Source organism: Gossypium arboreum, chromosome 12 (assembly GCF_025698485.1).
Source record: "Gossypium arboreum isolate Shixiya-1 chromosome 12, ASM2569848v2, whole genome shotgun sequence".
NCBI classification, from domain to species: domain Eukaryota; kingdom Viridiplantae; phylum Streptophyta; class Magnoliopsida; order Malvales; family Malvaceae; genus Gossypium; species Gossypium arboreum.
Window position 1 is genome coordinate 7,062,832 of NC_069081.1, and position 15,790 is coordinate 7,078,621.

At 33.4% G+C, this 15,790-nt stretch overlaps 1 long non-coding RNA gene across 1 annotated transcript; it reads right to left on the reverse strand.

Moving 5' to 3' along the window:
* Positions 1-12,255: 12,255 nt before the first annotated feature.
* Positions 12,256-14,195, reverse strand: LOC128285701 (uncharacterized). The gene is made up of 2 exons (XR_008276243.1): positions 14,108-14,195; positions 12,256-12,701 (listed from the first exon to the last, which is right to left on the reverse strand). It is a non-coding gene; the product is annotated as an uncharacterized LOC128285701 (long non-coding RNA).
* Positions 14,196-15,790: the final 1,595 nt, after the last annotated feature.

A 15,790-nucleotide genomic window follows, 5' to 3' on the forward strand; every position in this document is an offset into this window, starting at 1 on the left:
CTTCGACTTGCTCCTTGTAAACACAAGGATGCTAAATCATCTTGGATCTGCTTCAAAGTGAAAATATCCGAAGGTCAGATCTGCTATATCTTCGATCTGCTCTCCGTCGAATATGGAGATGCCAAATCTGTTTATTCAATTTGTTCTCTGACAATACAGACATGTCAAATCATCTTGGATCTGCTTCAGTGTAAACACCTGAAGGTCAGATCTGCTATGTCTTCGATTTGCTCCTTGTAAACACAAGAATGCCAAATCATCTTGGATCTGCTTCGATGTGAAAACATCCAAAGGTCAGATCTGCTATGTCTTCGATCTGCTCTCCATCGAATATGGAGATGCCAAATCTGTTTCTTCGATTTGTTCTCTGACAATACAGATATGCCAAATCATCTTGGATCTGCTTCAGTGTAAATACCTGAAGGTCAGATCTACTATGTCTTTGATTTGCTCCTTGTAAACACAAGAATATCAAATCATCTTGGATCTGCTTCGATGTGAAAACATCCAAAGGTCGGATCTGCTATGTCTTCGATCTGCTCTCCGTCGAATATGGAGATGTCAAATCTGTTTCTTCGATTTGTTCTCTGACAATACAGAGATGCCAAATCATCTTGGATCTGCTTCAGCATGAACACCTAAAGGCCAGATTTGCTATACTTTAACCTGTTACCCTACTGCTTAGGGGGTTAAGGCGCATCTTCGATCTACTCCACTACTACTTAGGGAGATAAGATCCGCAATTTTGACCTGTTACCCTACTGCTTAGGGGAGATAAGATCTGTAAATTTAACCTGTTACCCTACTACTTAGGGGATTAAGGCGCTGAATTTTGTAATTTTCAATCAATCTTGCTACATTGTCCACTGGGGAATCCACTTGTAGAATTGATTTCCTGGAATTTATGCTTATGCCAAATAATTAAGATGCCATGATCGAAATGAGTCAAATGCTCCTAATTAGACATATTATGATGCAAAATGTTTATGAAAATAACTCCTATTTCTGACATCATCACTCATTCATCTATCGAGCTTTCCACCTCGTTCTTCTCGACATATCAATCATACTCTGCTCGTATGACTCGAATCTTCTCCATCAATTTGGTCTACCATACCATTCCCCGAATGTTACGACCCACTGAAGATGTTTATGAAATGATCCTTTCTTAAGATCAATATTGCTTAAAACGTCCAACCACCTTTTGGGCTGAAGAAGAAAATCTCTCGAGTATCTCTAACCCATACATATGGGAATTCATTAAACAATTGTCTTGTTTCAATTTCTTATATTATCTAGAAATTTCCAGAGTAATATGCAAAACTTCGTTTGTGAAGATATTTTAGTTCATCTATCATTATTTCAATGCAACATGCTTTATGAATAATGGGAGACAAATAAATTGATCCTGAGGATAATTAGATTTGGACAAATTATTGGAAGGAATGCAAAAAGATTAACCTGAGAACATATCTTTGCGAAGAAAAAGAATCCAAATATAGTAAATAGGAAAGAAATTAGATGCCCTAGATATCGCTGCTTGAGCGCCTATACACCAACTCCATGAAGACTTTCTTGAGTTCAAAATGTGTTTAAAAAATCCAAAGTAATTCGTTGATGCCTCGATATGTAACATACTTCACTTCTCGTCGAATCTGGTATAGCAAGGTCACTGCATGACTTTCCAAATTTGAGCTGCCCTTTCAGGTTTTCAACTCAAAACCCCTTTGGTCTCAAGGCGCCTTTTGCGGGTTTTCACATTGGCCTCTCTATTTTTTCTTTTTCTTTTTATTTTTTTTCTCTTTTTATTTTCTTTTTTTTTCTTTTTTTTTTGGAATAGAAGTCCCAAAGTGCCCTTTGCAGGTTTTCACCTTGGCTTCCCTTTTCCTTCAGACAAAGTACTCCTTGACCGAGTCCGAATTCACTGGATCAGATAAATTCTTCCTATCCATTTCTTGTCAAAATCAGTGGACCTCTAGAGAAAGCCCTATTCACAACATATGGCCCTTCCCAATTTGGCATCCTTTTGCATGGGAAGGATCTCTTTCAGCACAAGGTTTCCTTTATGAAATTCTTTTGGACGAACCTTATTTGTCATAAGTCTGTATCATCCATTCTTGGTACATTTGCTTAGGATAAATACTTTCAAGTTAAGTTTTACTAGAGATATTCAATTCTTGACTCCATCAAAGCTTGAAGGAAAAATCTTGATTCATAAACCCATGAGAAAGGGATTGCCCCAGCGGCAGTCTTGGCTGTTGTTTGTCAAACCCTACAAAAAGATGGTTCAATAATTCTCAGCTGACAAGGATGAAGTTGCTGACTTTATCCTTCAACCTGGAAAGCTGAGGTACAGAGATTACTCCCAGAGCATACATCCCACCATGACTTGATGATGTTTCTAAAGCATCCCTAATCTTCATAAATTGCCCCCAACTGTGAAGCTGCCAAATGAGCGTAGCAAATAGGAGCCACGACTAATATGGTTGTGGTGTTCCTTTGATACATATAGGATAGAGAATGAACAAACTCTTGCAGATCATCAGCCAAAAACTCAACATGGTCTAAGAGAACATGATAGTGGGTCTGCCTCGTGATTCTAATCATTCCAGCATGGGTACCAAGGTAAAAATCATTGTTCTTTGGATGGCATACTTTGTTGTCAATGACAGTACCATGTAGCACATTGTCAGGAGATCCCTGCTAAAAAAAACTTGGTATGATGGTTTTTCGTACAACAATAACCACAATCTTTAGGGTTCCACTTCTCGTCAAGGAACTTGCAAGCCTCAATAACTTGATAAAACTTGATTGAATTGAGACTCGCTAACCCCATCCCTAAAAATAATAATTTGATCAGGTTTCTTCTTCTCTGAACTTGTATAGAAGTCTAAGAGAGCTTCCTTCATGATACCGTCATCCACTTTGTCAGAAACTGGTTTTGAAGTAAAAATCTATCATTTTAAGCTTCAGAGACTGTGTACGGCCTGATGCCCCACAGCTGGAAATCAATGGCCACCGCCTGGAGCTAACCATCGCAGCTATTGATGGCACATCAGACTGCTCAAGAAAGCCAAACAATGCACCCATTCCAAGGATGATGGTTGGAACCTTTGAAACAACTGGAATTGAAGGTGTTTGCCCCAGCGTAAGCATAGAGAGTAGGCAGTAGTTTCTTATGCCAATTTTTACCAGTCTCGGTCATCTTCTATAATTTGTTTTTTTTTCTTTTTCTTTTCTTTTGGCAACCTTTATTGTACTGTGGTATGGCGCATTATCTTTGAAAAGACTGTAAACTTTTGGCATTGCGCAGTTATATATAATTTTTTTTTTTTTGAAATGGATGACTTTTGACTTTGTAATATTGGCATATGAAGCTATCTCCCCCTCTTAATGGAGTAGATGACGTCCACAAAGATGAGTCATTGTCAGCTTGAAACTTTTGACGAGCTCGGGCCCATAACATACATGCCCCATAAGTCTTGACTCCTTTAAATTTGGCATTCATTGTACAATTGATGCGATCCCTTTCCATGATGGACCAACAGTGCCCCAAAAACTCATGTTTATCCTGGAAATTGCAAATCCTCTTGCATGTGTCTTTGGACCACATTTTTGAATTCCTATAATAGTCTCAACAAGGTCTTGTTTTGTCTCCTCAACTAATTCCAATTTCGCAATCTTTCCTTCCTCTAAGACTATATTTCCTACCACCACTTCATGGGGTAAAAACCATTTTCAACAAATTCAGAAACAAGTCACAATTTCTGTCACCTTCAAAGTACTGAGATTCCTCTAAACACATATTGCACTCAAAAGGAACTCTGAATCTGTAGTATCGTTGCCCGTGTCATTGATATCTAGGGATCTATGATAGGCACACAAAAGAATATACAAGGAATAAACGAATTCAAGAATGACTATTTACATGAAATGAATATTTATAAAGAATGTCAAAGGTCAAAAGAATCAGAATGAAAGAATATTTACTCAGATAAATAATAAAAGTATGTTTTATTGAAAATAAAAATGTCTGAACATGAGCCCACTTCTCAAAATAAATCTCATTACTCCTAGGCTTTAGAGCAACAAGAGTGTTCTGAATATTACTCTGTAAAATTCTTAAAGATTACAGGAAGTTCTTCTGTAGTCCAATTGTTTAAAGAACTTCCCGGTTCGTAAGGGCGAATGCCCTCAAGGTTTCTTTGTTCAGTCCCTTCCTCATGTATGACATTGATGGGATGATTTTCATTTCCAAACCCCCTTCTCCGTGTAAGCTATCCCTCCTGACACAAAATTCGGGGATATGTAAGGGAACGTCGTTAATTCCCATTCAACTTGTTTTTCACTCATCGGTGACCCTCTTTTCACTCTCTCTTTTTCTTTCTCTTTTTAACAACTTTAACTAATTAGGGTCTTTTTATAATTTTGAATGCAAATGATGCAATGAAATGCTATAAGATGCAAATGAATGCAAAAGGTATCGATCTCGATTCAATCTCATTTAGAGAAATTTATTTAGAAAAAGAATATCTTTACATATAAATGGATTACAAATACGCTTTCGCCCTAATGCCTAAAGTTTTAACAATAAAACAAACTCTTGGCCACGATCAGATTGTAGCTCATATTGGTGCTCAATATGTCAGCCTGTGTTGCCAATGTCTGTAAATAATCAGCTGCCTCCTGAGTTTGAGCTACAACCTCACCTGTGAGGTAATCCGTGCAGCTAAGGGCACCTCCTCCAATACCTGTGAAGTTGTTCTGATTATTTTGAGATAGATTAGCGAACAGGTAGGTATCCCGTTCTGCAGTGTGCTACCTTAAAATAATATCCTATATCCTCAATGTTTCTTGAGAGCTTTCAGATTTCTACCCACGTAGAGCATCCTGCCTCGGTACCTTCGTAGCATAGCTAATCTCTAAGGTCTTTGTATGATACGGTCTTCTTTAATCACTTTCTTTCACGTTTACTTAAGCTATCCAGGCCATCGGGGCTTGCATTTCCATTGTTTCTGATAAGTACAACAATAAACTCAAGCTTGTTGTTTGGTAGCTGATTCGCAGCCTCCCTTTTAATCTTATTTTGTAGCTTATAGTACTCAGATTTAATGTGCCCTTTCTTCTTGCAGAAGTTGCAAGTTTTACCTCTGTTTGAAGATTTCGATCTACCCTTAGATTTACCACGAGGATTCCGTTCCTGTGTTCTACCACGATCATCATCAACATTCCGGTCTTGTCTCCCACGAACAATGAGACCCTCTCCCGAGAGTTGGGTTTAACCACAAGATGCTTCATCTTATCAAACGAGGTTAAAGAATCATAAACCTCATCAAGCTGTGAGAGACTCATGGCTATATAAAATCGTGTCTCTAAAGGTTGAATAAGACGGGGCAACGAACAAAGTAGAATCAACCCTAGATCTTCCTTATCATATTGAACCTCCATGGCCTCCAAGTTTGAGAGAATTTCTTTAAACACCGTTAAGTGTTCGTGTACGACGCACCTTCCTCCAAACGATGAGCATAAAGACGCCGCTTCATATGCAACTTGCTTGTTAGAGTTTTCGACATACATATTTGTTCTAGCCTCTTCCATAATGCAATGCGCTTTTCTCTTTCATCACATCCTGCAAAATTTCGTTGGACAAATGCGAGATGTAATTGTGTTAATGCCTTTCGATCCTTACGCTTCTTCTCTTCATCTGTTAATGTCGAAGGCATCTTATCTATCCCTAGCAGGCATCCTCTAGATCCATCTGCAAGAACGCTTGCATCTTAATTTGCCACAACGCAAATCTGGTGTTGCGATCCAACAGCGGAATTTCATACTTCAAAGACGCCATTACCGTGATCGAGATGAATAACCTGGAAGCTCTGATACCAATTTGTGAAAAGTAAAATAGAATAAAATAAATAAAAATAAAGAACACATAAATTTTACGTGGAAACCCTTTCGGGAAAAAAACCAACTTTTTACCATCATAGACAAAATTCTTTCCATCCAACTCATTTTTGTAGGTCTCATGCACTCTATCAATCACTTTCCTTCCAATACCCTTACCATCCACATGGCAACCGTCTGCATATGAAAGAGAAATGCTATAATGGTAGAGGTGTCCATCAATACTCCCACACTCACTTTGAATTGCTCATCTATCCTCCTCAAGCAAATCGCAAGTCCCTTAGTTATTGTAGAACAACTGCTTGGCTTCATTACTCCATTGATCCCATATTTCCTTGAACTCCTGGAGATTATTTTGCGCCACGCTGATGCGAGTGTAACCCTATAATTTTGATGTGTATCCTTCAGCGTTTCCTTTGACCATTTATAGACGTTAGCATTGCTCTCCATTCTATCAAGAAGTACGTTCTCCATAATAAAACTTTCTAACTTAGAAACTGACCATGAATCGATACCTTTTAAATGCAAAATGACATGCACAAAAGAAAGAAAACAGTCAGTATCATATGATATTAATAAACACAAAGATAAACTAAGTATAATTCTATCTATATTGAGCTCTTATGGTTTTTCTATATGTGGTTTGTTTCTAAAGTTTGAGGTATCCGAACCAGCAGATTCCTCGATCCTCACCCATTATAGGCTCATTTGAATCGATTTCAGTTCAGGGGAATACATTTCCCTATGGCTACACGGAGATGAAAATCTCACGAAACCATAGGTACGGATGTATCTTGAAAGTGAACCACTATCCTACACGGAGGCAAAAACCTCATGAAGGCGTAGCTTCCCACTCCCACTTAAAGGTGTGACCACAACGGTCATGCAAATGCAATGCGTATCAGAATATAGCAACACATGTAATGCAAAGAGGATTAAATTTTAAAATTTTTAATTTCCGACATTAATATAAGAGATAATCAATTACACGGCTTGACTCTCTTATTAGTCCCCAGCGGAGTCGCCAAGCTGTCGAAACCATTTTTAAATCGAGTTTTGGAAAATGGGAATCGACTTTAATAAAAATGAAAACGGGAGTCGCTACCAATCTTTTTAGGTGTGATTGGATCACCTTATAAAATGGTTTGTTTTAAAACATTAATTTTGGTCTACGAAAGTCGAGAAAACGGATTCGGGAGTCGGTTACGTACGAGGAAGGGTTAGCACCCTCGTAACGCCCAAAAATTGGTACCTAATTGATTATCAAGTGTCTTTAATGTCGGAAATTTGAAAGTTTTAAGATGCAAACCTCTTTTAATTAGAATGTCTCAATTTTAAAAATTAAGGCTCACTTATTTTAAACGAGTCAAAACATCACATCCAATAAGTTAGGACGCAACATTTTAAAACCTTCGAAACTAAGCTCGTCTTTCGAAAATTTCTATCTTGAAACAACAAAACGCCATATCTAGTAAGTTAGGACACTATGTTTTGATATCTCAAAATAATTGTTTAAGTTTTGAAAACTAAAAATCACTTGGAAGGGTGCTTGACTATTCGAATTCAACGAGAAAAGTCGCAACCCAGTAAGTTAGGGCACTACCTTTCTCGAAGTTTCCAAACATCAAGCATTGCCTTTTTTAAAAAAAAACCTTGGAATATTATTTTAAATGATGTTTTAAGATGACATATTAATGCATCATGAAGCATAGATGTACAAAATATTCTAACATTTCCATACAAACATAAATAATATCATTAAGACAAAACTAAATAACATGAACATACGTTTAATGAAAAAATCATACTAGGTAAATATAAGATAATAAACAAATAAAAACATGAGTAAACTAAAAGAAAAACATAATACATGCAAAAATTATACAACAATATATATCATAAAATAGCACATAAAAGAAATAATTAAACATAACATATAAAAAAATGAAACTATGCACAAATAAGATAAATGACATACACTAAAAAATGAATAAATAGAACATTTACAAATTATAAAAATATAATGCAATAGTTCAAAATACATGAAATGATAATATAATATATATACATGCATAGAAAATATATATTTGAAAATAAACTATATAAAAAGGTAAAATATTATTGTCAAAACCATTTTTAAATCGAGTTTTGGAAAATAGGAATCGACTTTAAGAAAAATGAAAACGGGAGTCGCCACCAATCTTTTTAGGTGTGATTGGATCACCTTATAAAATTTTTTGTTTTTAAAACATTAATTTTGGTCTACGAAAGTTGAGAAAACGGATTCGGGAGTCGGTTACTTACGAGGAAGGGTTAGCACCCTCGTAACGCCCAAAATTGGTACCTAATTGATTATCAAGTGTCTTTAATGTCGGAAATTTGAAAGTTTTAAGATGCAATCCTCTTTAGGATATTTTAATTTTGAAAATTAGGGTTCACTTGTATCAAATGAATCAAAATATTACATCCAATAAGTTAGGATGCAATATTTTTAAGACATTCGAAGCTAAGCTAGCCCTTTTTGAAAATCCCTATCTCAAAATGACAAAACACCATTTCTAGTGAGTTAGGACACAATGCTTTGAAATTCCAAGACAGTTGCTCGTATTTTGAAAACCTTAAAAACTTAGAAGAGTGCTTGACTATTTGAACTCAACGAGAAAAGTCGCAACCCAGTAAGTTAGGGCACTACCTTTCTTGAAGTTTCCAAATACCAAGCATTGCCCTTTTAATTTTGAAAACTTTTGAATCTCGCTTTTAATTAACGCATGAAGAACCATATATATACATTATAACATGTAAGATAGCATATTACAATAATAGGTAGCTAAAACATGCATTTAAATAATATGATAGCAATAATATAAAGGTCATATACTAGACACATACATAAATATAGCAAATCTTAGTTACATAACAACATACATATTAAGATATACATAGCATATATTGAAGATGGATAAGCAAAATATACGAACATACAAAGTAATAATTAATAAAAAATGATGCATGATATACAATTAGACATATAAATACATATACAAATCAAATGTGATAATAATATAAAATAATAATAATAATATAGTAACATAAATATATCAAACAAACAACACTTAATAACATTATGAAACTAGCATTTAATAAAATATAACAATATATAAAAGATTTAATACGTATTTAAAATATAAAATAAAGTGAGTAATTATTTAAAAATATACATATATAATTAAAATACAATATTTAATTATGCATGATAATAATATAGATAATATATATGTGATGAAAAACTTAAATAAATATAATGAAATATAATATGAAATATGTATAATAATAATAATAATAATGTAACAAATATTTTACATATAAAAATATAATAAAATAAGTAATATAATAAATATATATAACATATAATAAAATTTATATATAATGTTACAAATATTAGAAATAGAATAATATAATTGTTATATACATAACTAATGTTTATTAAATATATATATATATAAAGTATTTTAAATAAATTAAATTAAAGGTATATAAGGATTAAAATTAAATTTAATTAAGGAATTTGGGGGTTAATTTGCAAAATAATAAAAATTCTGGGCCTGATTGAAATGCGCGTTAAATTCAGAGGACTCACTGGGCAATTTAGCCCTAATCCCAAAACGACACCGTTTCCCAAATACTGTTTTAAAATCACTGTGAGGACTAAATTGAAACAAAATTAAAACATTAGAGCTAAATTTAAAAATGAATAAAATGAAATTATAAATATAAAAAATGTGGGAGGATCAATTGAGTAATTAACCCAATCTTCAAAAACACGCGGATCCTCCCCGGGTAATCGGGTCAACACGCGGATCCTGGTCTAAAAATGATGTCGTTTTGTGCTTATTGAATTAAACCAAAACGGCACCGTTCCGTTTAGGCTATATAAGCCAAATTTTAAGTTTAAAAATCATTTCTGAAGTCTGTTTTTTTTTAAAAAAAAAAGAAAAAAACTCTTTAAAAGAGAGTTGAAGAGGGGCTCTCGGAGTGTCACCGGACCTCCATCCATCTCACGCGCCCACGCGCAACCGTCAAAGCCGTCATGTACGGCGGCCAGAATTCGAAACGTTTCGACTTCACGAAGAGATTTCAACGCTAAACGCTATCCTGAAAAATGTTTGCATGTTATTTAGAAGAGAAAAAAAAAATAAAAAGCAAAGATATATCACCTCTGTTTCCTGTAAAAATCTCTGGTGTATTATTGCAAAAATATTCTGTATACAGTATTTTTGGTATATCTCTCTGGTGTTTTTTTTCTCTATGCGTGTGTACATTTTTTCTTGTGTCCCCCCCTCTTACAGATTTGAGAAAAGGCTTCTTAGCATTAATCTACTGTCTATTTTGGAAAGAAATCAAAAGATTTCATTCCAAACCCTGTTCTAATCTATTTGCTGCAATTTTGCTTTGATTTCTTTCCTTTTTTTGCAGGTGACCGCGAGGATCTCGGTGATTCAAGGGCCGCTGGCATGATGAATGCTGAAGCGCCGATGGTGGTACAATCAGGGGCAATGATCTCGGCAGTGAAAAGGTCGCTGGAACAGAGTCGATCGGACCTTGATTCAGGAGCTGGACGGTCGTGAGAGAGACAAGCTTCTGGACAGCGCATTAATGGCGTGTCAACAGTGTATTGATGGCCTCGATTTGGGGAGTTGAACAGATGCTCCCCGAGGCTTCCAGAAGATGCTGCGGCGCTGTAGTCTTCAGGAAACCCTAGGGTTTCCTATTTCTCTTAAGTCATTTGGGCCTTTTGGGCTGCTTTTAGATTTGGGTTAGCCTGATAGATGGATCAAGTGTTTTTAGGGGTCTGTTGTGTAACGTGTTTTAAAATTTGGGCCCGATGTGGGGTTTGGGTCGGTTTGTTATGTTTAGACATTGGGCCCCTATGTTTGGGTTTTGTAACTTGGATTTTTAATGGACTGTTTAATAAATAGATATTTATTTATTTATTTATTTATTTTCTTTTGTTTTATTTGAGCTCAGTTAAATTTGGGCTACTACAATTATATTATATAAAATACATAATCAAATGTATAAAAGATAGGAATAAATATACATATTTGAAAAATGAAGAAATTAAAATAAAAAAGGGTTGAAAAACTAAGATAGAGCGAAGAATAAAATAAGAACAAACCACGAGAGTAAGAACGCAAGAGGAGAGAAATTTGAGTGAATGCTCTCAAGAATTCTTATTGCTTCCCAAAACTCAAGTGTGTTAGAATGAAGGGAGAGGCCTCTATTTATAGTTAAGCCTCCCCAAATCCAACGGTACAGATCAATTACATCAACGGTTAAGATTAAAGGATATCTACAAATTAAATCTCCAAGATTACAAGATCACATCTTCGAGATTGCATATCATATCTAAGATTGAATATCATATCTAAGATTGCATATCCTTAAAGATTATATTTCCATATGAGTCAAGCTTATAGATGGACCTTAAATCTTTTCAAGTAATGGGCCATTCCAATTGGGCCAAATTATATGTTTGTAATTTTGTACTAGATTTGAACTTTGTTTTATTTTTATTTTTTGGGGGTTTATTATTTTAAATATTGGAATGGGCCGGGCAAAAATAGGCTATTACAGTATTCATGTGTTTAGTTGAAAGAAATAGATATGTAATAGCAAGTAACAAAAAAAAAAAAACTCGAATGACGAATATGCCCTTTAATATTTTAATGTATTTTTCACATCAATTTAATATTAAAAATTATTATGCCCTTTAATATTTATTTTCTACCAAAAGAATTATTTTAAAATATAAAATATTTAAATTATATTTTTATTAAATTATTTTAAAATATTTTATTTTTATAATTTTGAAATTTGGAAATAATATTTTATATTAAATTATATTAAAATATTTTTTTTATTTTCTCCATCTTCTTCATATTCGTTGGTCCCCTCTTTCTCCCCAAATTCATCTTCATCTCATCTTCATCTTTCTCTCCTACATTTTTCCAGAATCCAACAGACTACCATTGTTGTTGGTGGCTGTTGTTGCTGCCTTCCGCCACTGTTAGCCATCAATATGAATTTATCCAAATTTTACTAAGAGCTTTTTTTGTTCTCCTCTTTCATATTTTCCATTTTGGTTTTCCTAAAAACCTTCCAAAAGCCTAGATCTACAAAGCTTCTGTATTAAAATTTCTCTTCTTTTTTGGTTATTTTGTTTACTAGTATTGTTAAAGAGTGCTACTATCAAAATAAAAATATTGTTAAATAAGTAGCACCAACATAATCCAACCATCATCTTAGCATCTAAATAACATCACAAACCATGGCCAGCTTTCAAGAGTCCAATTACAGTAGAAAACTCATTTACACATACAAAAAGTGACAATATTAGTATGACATATTTCCATGTCAATATATCATCCTGCAATTACATTCAAAGCACTCAATGCAAAGCTAAAAAGAATAAACCAAAATCCTTGCAGAGATTACAAACGAAAAGAATGCAACACGTCCTGATAATTAGCTTACAGAAATTACGGAAATTACAAAGTAAAATTATATCTTCAAAGCATACAATCATGCTTACCTACAAAATAAAAGCAAACCCAAATCAAATTAAATGCAACATATCCCCCAAAAAAAATTCAAAACACAATAATTCACTGGAAACCCATAAAAAATTAAACTAGGATAAAAAAATCACAAGGTTGGACTTCGAGAAACAAGCAAAAGAAAAATAGATTCCGCTGAACCAATGGAGAAACAGATCGTTGATTGTTCGTGATCAGATTCTGCTGAATCAAAGAAACGATGTGATCAAACTTCGAATTAGAAGGTTTAGATCCTCAAGTCCTCTCTTGGTTTGCATCTAACTGTAGGTTGAAAGGCAAAGATACCAATCTAGATGAATCTAACTTATGACAAACTGTATGAGAAAATTTTGTTCTTCTCTAATCCATGAATTAGCCTCTTCTCCATTTTTTTTTCTCTCTTTATATCTAAAAAAGAACTTACCACCTTTATCTTCCTTCTTAAACAAATTGAAATAATATGATGCTAAACAATATAAAATTAGCTTAAAATTTTGGTTTCATTGAATTCAAAACAACCATCAAGAAGGAAAATCTAGTTGACCTTAATATATTCTCCATCAAAAGAGAAAAAGATAATTAACCACTTGATATGAAACCCACCAAATCATTCCCAAACTTGAAGAACCAAAAAAAAAAAAAAAACCCTTTCATGAATGCTTGGATAATCCCGCACAAGCAACCAAACAAATAAAAAATTCATCAAAAAAGAAAAGAAAAATAGTATACTATTACTAGCCAATGAGTAAACCCTTCTAATCAAAGAAAAGAGAAAACTTTACATAAGAAATCTAAATATACATATTATTTTGTGCAGAATTTGCATAAAATGTAAAAGAAAAAAAGGAAAAAAAAAACGAGAAAGCAATATTAATTGTTAAAGAAAGAATAGTTTTCTATGAAATCATTTTTTGCTATTAAAATCATTGGTTTACCGTGTACAAGAGTATTACATGTGATTATGGCCTTGTGTTTTTTTTTCCTTTTTACCAGACACTACCAAGTAAAGCAATGACAGATTCATACAACAAAGGGTGAGGCAGAGCTGTTTGAGAGCATAATATTGTAGAGATTTAACGAACACCCGTTAACCACAGTGGGGAATATCATTTGTGTCAAAATCATTTCAAAAAAGAAAATAAAATAAAATAAAACCTAGATTGAAATATTAAAAAAAAATTCAAAGTACTAAAACAAGTACATTATAATCCCCCCAAAAAAAAGCATCAAAAGGTAAGAACTTTACCATGAAGTTAAGAAATGCAAGGCTAATCAACTGATGGTGGCAATTTTTTTTCCTCATTTTGTTTTCTATCTTATTTGCTGTTATAAAGGAAAAGATGAGATCTTTTGTAGGTAAAAACTAAAAAAGAACAAAGGAAAAAAAAACCAAAAACTAGTAAAAGAAAGTTAAAATTTCAATTGAGAAAGAAATTTCAAAAATCCAGATCAAACCCAAGCATCAAAGACTCATATTTTTCAATTTTCAAGTTCTCAACAGTTGAAGAAAAAACAACTCAAAAACTCAAATCAAACTCAAGTATTAAAGACCCTTATTGTTCAGTTTTCAAGAAGCTTGAATCTTCCCCATGAAAATTGATGCTTACTTAGAGACGACTTCAATGTTTTGAGCTTTTCTTTCCCTCAATTTGATAGAAAGATGAAAAGTGAATGTTTGAAAGAGAATGGTGAAAGAATAATATTCCTAGGTTTTTGCCAAATATATGTATGAGTCTAGTTGTAGGAAAAATTTACGGAATTGGATTTCGAGTTTTGGAACTCGAGATATGATTTTTAGAGTGACTGTGATGCAGTTAGCCAGCTCGTCTGGAAATTTTAAAAATGAATTGTATAAGCTGTTTAAGTAAGGAATTAAGTCCGTTAGCACCTCGAGTTCGACTCCGGCAACGGTCTCGGGTACGGGGTGTTACAATATAAGCTTGTAAATTTGTGATTTTTTATGGGTATGCTGCGAAGGAAAAAATTTTAAGCCATTCCTTGTATTTGTTGACTTGTCATTACATGGGCTAAGTGCTAAATAACCATTTAGCATTTTTAAGGCATTGAGCTAGAATGAAGATTAGGTATTATGTGGGATAGATTTGAACCAAACACTCGAATGATGGTCCCCTCAGAATTTGGACGTAAATGCATTGTAATTCCATTAAGGCAAACATGTTGTACATGTATTGTAACACTCTATACCCAAACCGATCGTCGAGTTTGGGTACCAAATGTCACAATTAAACCGTATTACTTAACAACATTTCTAACTTTATTTATTTACAAACTTGAACAACACTAAATTTTAATCCATATTTACCATATAACTTTATTTTAATCTCTTAGATATCAACATGTTTCGAAATCTAAAATTCAAATAAACTTTATATTATACAAGTATTAACACATCTCACACAATGATTTTAATACCAGTCAATGCACAATATCTAGTGACACTATTACGGTTATGTATTTGTAACTTCTTTTCATGGGTGTTATTAGAGCCAAACCCTTGAACTCCAAGAAGCAGTCACACTTCCGCTCACATAAGTAGATCTCATCAAGAGTGTTATCATAATTCTGCACTCTAACATATTTATGTTATGGGTCCATTAAGAGTTTAATACTCTCATTCTTTCCTTATCCTTAACCTAACACTTTTTACCTTGGAGTGATATATTATATATTATTTTATATGCTAGTAATCACATACTAATGATGTAATTTGTCTCATTGAACTCAAGGCTTGACGTTATCCCCAGCGTTAATTGAGTTTTCATCATGAGTAACTAAAATATTATAAGTTTATACCTCATATCCCTAAATTTTCAAATTTTCAAAATAGCTATGTTAATTATCTATACCACATGGTGAAACTTTATATTTATTTGTGTCTTGAAAATTCACAAGACTAACATCCTATTTTTTCGCAAAAGAATACTATCAATGATATAATTTCTACTATTGTGAAATTATAGTGATCACTTCATATTTTCTTATCATGAAAATTTTATATTTGACTACTTTATTTATTTCTTGATATCCAAAATTTAATTTCACAATCACCAAATATATGAAACCATACATCATTTCTTTTTCACCAAGTAAATTGTTGTAAAGAGTCCCTTGGTGAAACTAAACAACATATTTTCTATTTGTCATAGTTTCTTTTCAAAGTCAATACATGATTTTAAAACTTTTTTTTTTGCATTAATAGTCAAATAACATTATTTTTCTTAACACATCATATATGTATAAGGGTGTAACATATATAGTCATATTAGGGG